The sequence below is a fragment of the Cherax quadricarinatus genome, chromosome 39 (assembly GCF_038502225.1).
Source record: "Cherax quadricarinatus isolate ZL_2023a chromosome 39, ASM3850222v1, whole genome shotgun sequence".
Lineage (NCBI taxonomy): Eukaryota > Metazoa > Arthropoda > Malacostraca > Decapoda > Parastacidae > Cherax > Cherax quadricarinatus.
This window is the reverse complement of record NC_091330.1, coordinates 27142813-27147812: the sequence shown is the minus strand read 5'-3', so window position 1 is coordinate 27147812 and position 5000 is coordinate 27142813. Positions and strand designations below refer to the sequence as shown.

The 5000-nt window shown below is 44.1% G+C and overlaps 1 protein-coding gene across 5 annotated transcripts in view; it reads right to left on the bottom strand.

Annotated features, from left to right (window-relative positions):
- The window catches only part of LOC128696401 (protein turtle-like), a 1392149-nt gene that overhangs the window by 492394 nt on the left and 894755 nt on the right, over positions 1–5000 (bottom strand). The window lies entirely within an intron of this gene.

Here is a 5000-nt window from a genome sequence, read left to right as displayed (position 1 = left end):
GTGGTGTGTGTGTGGTGTGTGTGTGTGTGTGTGTGTGTGTGTGTGTGTGTGTGTGTGTGTGTGTGTGTGTGTATGTGTGTGTGTGTGTGTGTGTGTGTGTATGTGTGTGTATGTGTGTGTATGTGTGTGTGTATGTGTGTGTATGTGTGTGTATGTGTGTGTGTATGTGTGTGTGTGTGTGTGTATGTGTGTGTGTGTGTGTGTGTGTGTGTGTGTGTGTGTGTGTGTGTGTGTGTGTGTGTGTGTGTGTGTGTGTGTGAGGTACTCACCTAGTTGTGGTTGCAGGGGACTAGTCACAGCTCCTGGCCCTGCCTCTTTACTGGTTGCTAATAGGTCACTCTTCCTGCTCCATGAGCTCTATCATGGATGGATCCTGCCTCCACTATATCACTTCCCTGACTATTCCACTTATTGATAACTCTGTGACTGAAGAAATACTTCCTAACATCCCTGTGATTCATCTGAGTCTTCAACTTCCAACTGTGACTACTTGTTGCTGTGTCCCATATCTGGAACATCCTGTCTCTGGCCACCTTGTCGATTCCTCTCCATATTTTATATTTTGTTATCATATCCCTCCTAACTCTTTTGTCTTCCAGAGTCGTCGGGTTGATTTCCCTTAACCTCTACTCATAGGACATACCCCTTAGCTCCCAGACTATTATTGTTGCAAACCTTTGCACTTTCTCTAGTTTCCTTACGTGCTTGACTAGGTTTGGGTTCCAAACTGGTACTGCATACTCCAATATGGGCCTAACGTACACTATGTACAGGGTCTTGAACGATTCCTTATTAAGATGTCAGAATGCTCTTCTTAAGTTTGCTAGGTGCCTATATGCTGCAGCAATTATTTGGTTGATGTGCACCTCAGGAGATGTGCCCGGTGTTATACTCACCCCATGATTCTTTTCCTTGAGTGAGATTCGTAGTCTCTGGCCCCCTAGACTCTACTCTGTCTGTGGTCTTCTTTGCCCTTCCCCAATCTTCCTGACTTTGCACTTGGTGGGGTTGAACTCAAGGAGCCAGTTGCTGGACCAAGTCTGCAGCCTGCCCAGATCCCTCTGTAGTTCTGTCTAGTCCTCATCCGATTGAATTCTTCTCATCAACTTTACATCATCTGCAAACAGGGACACTTCAGAGTCTATTCCTTCTGTCTTGTCGTTCACAAATACCAGAAACAGCAGCAGTCCTAAGACTGACCCCTGTGGCATCCCACTAGTTATAGACACCTCACCATGTACCCTGATTCTCTGTTGTCTTCTTGACAGGTATTCCCTGATCCACTGTAGTGCCTTCCCTGTTATCCCTGCCTGGTCCTCCAGCTTTTGCACTAATCTCTTGCGTGGAACTGTGTCAAATGCCTTCTTACAGTCCAACAAAATGCAATCTACCCACCCCTCTCTCTCTTGACTTACTGCTGTCACCTTGTCATAGAACTCCAGTAGGTTTGTGACACAGGATTTCCCATCCCTGAACTTTAGCTGGCTGTTGCTGATAAGCTCATTCCTTTCTAGGTGCTCCACCATTCTTCTCCTGATAACCTTCTCTATGACTTTGCATAGTATACATGTTAGTGACACTGGTCTGTAGTTTAATGCTTTGGGTCTGTCTCCTTTCTTAACCCTTTCACTGTCGTGGCCGTATATATATGTCTTACGAGGTACCGTGTTTGACGTATATATACTCATAAATTCTAGTGGCTTCAAATCGAGAAGGAGAAAGCTGGTAGGCCCACATGTGAGAGAATGGGTCTGTGTGGTCAGTGTGCACCATATAAAAAAATCCTGGAGCACGCAGTGCATAACGAGAAAAAAAAAACTCTGACCTTTTTTTTTTAATTAAAATGCCGACTTTGTGATCTATTTTTGTATAGTATTTAAGATAAGATAAGATAAGATAAGATAAGATTTCGTTCGGATTTTTAACCCCGGAGGGTTAGCCACCCAGGATAACCCAAGAAAGTCAGTGCGTCATCGAGGACTGTCTAACTTATTTCCATTGGGGTCCTTAATCTTGTCCCCCAGGATGCGACCCACACCAGTCGACTAACACCCAGGTACCTATTTGCTGCTAGGTGAACAGGACAACAGGTGTAAGGAAACGTGTCAAATGTTTCCACCCGCCGGGAATCGAACCCGGGCCCTTCGTGTGTGAAGCGGGAGCTTTAGCCACCAGGCCACCGGGTTGTATTCTCGTTTTCTTGGTCTCATTTGATAGAATGGAAAACATATTATAGAAATAGAGGTGATTTTGATTGATTTTACTATAAAAAGAATCTTGAAATGGAGCTCAAAGTAGGAGAAATGTTTGATTTTTGCCGATGTTCAAAAGTAAACAAATGATGTCATTGTCCAATAAATGTCCAACTAGCCATTCTAATATGCAGTCATGAATGGGTCGATGTTATTTACACAATTATTACAGTATTGCAGTAGTCTGCATAATAGTAAATCTTCTATTTTTTGTTTGGATAAAAATTCAAAATAGAAAGCAAGAGTAATATCAGAGGGGCCTGGAGACATGACTGATGAACAAAGAAAATGTTATTTTAGAGCCAGGAATGTCTGCATTGTTCATTCTGGACCTTATTTTGAAATTGTCATATTTTTTAATATTCGTGAAATTGGCCAAATTGCAAATTTCTGACCACGTTATTGGGTAGTTGAAATTGGTAAATGGGCAGTTTCTTGTACACAATCGATAGAAAAAATGGAGTTCTAAAGAAATAGCTATGAGTTTGGTCAACTGGAACAATGGAATTAGCCGAAAATAGGACTCAAAGTGGGCGGAATCGCCGATTTGTAAATATCGCCGAGGTCGCTAACTTCGCGAGAGCGTAATTCCGTCAGTTTTCCATCAAATTTCGTTTTTTTGGTGTCATTACAATCGGGAAAAGATTCTCTATCATTTCATAAGAAATTTTTTTTTTTTTAAATTTTGCGACACCAGGAGACACCTCAGGATTGGGGGTTGCGACAGTCAAGGGGTTAAAAATTGGGACTACATTTGCTGTCTTCCATACCTCAGGTAGTTGCCCTGTTTCAACAGATGTTTTGAAGATTGTTGTTAGTACACGCAGCGTCTCTGCTCCCTCTCTCAAGACCCATAGAGAGATGTTATCCAGCCCCATTGCCTTTGAGGTATCTAGCTCACTTAGCAGCCTCTTCACTTCTTCCTCAGATGTATGTATTGTGTCCAACACTTGATGGTGTACCCCGCCTGTTCATCTTTCTGGAGTCCCTTCTGTCTCCTCTGTGAACACTTCTTTGAATCTCATGTTGAGTTCCTCACATACTTCACAGTCGTTACATGTGATCTCCCCTCCTTCCTTCCTCAGCCTGATTACCTGGTCCTTGACTGTTGTTGTCCTCCTGATGTGGCTGTACAACAGCTGCAGGTCAGATTTGGCTTTTGCTGCTATGTCATTTTTGCGATGTCAATGGGCCTCCCTTCTTACTTGTGCATATTCATTTCTGGCTCTATGACTACTCTCCTTATTTTCCTGGGTCCTTTGCCTTCTATACTTCTTCCATTCTCTAGCACACTTGGTTTTTGCCTTCCTACACCTTTGGGTGAACAAAAGGCTTATCCTGGCTTTCTCATTATTTCTGTTACCCTTGGGTACAAACCTCTCCTCAGCTTCCTTGCATATTGTTGTCACATATTCCATCATCTCATTTACTGACTTCCCTGCCAGTTCTCTGTCCCACTGAACCCCATGCAGGAAATTCTTCATGCCTGTGTATCCCCTTTCTTGTAGTTTGGCTTCATTTGTCCTGCCCTTCCTGCTTCCCACTTCATTTGTAACTCTATGTATTCAAAGCTCCGAGGGGTCTTTCTTATGTGATGTCCTCAATATCTGCGCTACTCAGGGTGAATACTAGGTCCAGTCTTGCTGATTCATCCTCTCCTCTCTCTCTGGTAGTGTCCCTTACATGTTGGTACATGAGGGTTTTCCTTCATCATGTTAGCCATCCACATTTCTGGGCCCCCATGTGGCTCCAGGTTCTCCCAGTCAATCTCCTTATGGTTGAAGTCACCCATAATCAGCAGCTTTGCCCTGCTCGCATGAGCCCTTCTGGCCACTTCAGCCAGTGTGTCAACCATCGCTTTATTACTCTCGTCATACTCTTGCCTTGACCTCCTGCTGTTCTGTGGTGGGTTATACATAACTGCAATTACCACCTCGGGACCTCCAGACTGAAGTGTTCCTATTATGTAATTTCTTGCTTCTCCTCTGTCTCCTCTCCCCAGCTCATCAAAATCCCATCAGTTTTTGATGAGCAGTGCCACTCCTCCACCCCCTCTGTCTTTTCTCAGGATCTGATATCCCATTGGAAAGATAGCATCTGTTATCATTCCTGTGACCTTGGTTGCTGTGAGAGCTGTGATGTCCAGTGAAGCCTCTTTGACTCTTTTGTGCCACTCCTCCCACTTATTCGTTATTCCATCAGCGTTCGTGTACCATACTATACCCTCTGTGAGGGTGAGGGGCCTGGCAGTGTGCTGTGGGATTCTACAGCATTGTGTGGGGCAGGGGATGTAAGTGTGGATTGTGGTATGTGTTGGGATACCATGTTTGGTAGTGGGGTTCTGGGGGTGGTTCTGTGTGTGCTTGCATTTGTTGCTCTGCCCTGCTCTGATTATCCTCTGCTGATTCTGTCCTTATCTCTCTTCCTAGCCCCTTTCGCTTCTATGTCCTCTCCCTCAGCTGTTGTTGTTCTGTTTTTGTTGTGTCTCAGTCTAGGAACACCCTCTTGTATGCTGATGATTCCTTCAGATGTGGTTTCTCTTCCAGAATCCTGTTCTGCACAATTTCTGACTTGAAAATCAGTTTGACCAACCAATTTCTCGCCTTTAAGTACCCCCTTATTCTCTGAAAACTTACTATCTCAGTCATGTCCTCCTCATCTATTTCTTTGATGATGTTTTCAATCTCCTGTTTTTCTCCTGAAGCCCATGAATAAACACTGACTTTCCCCTCTCCTCCTCCCATTGCC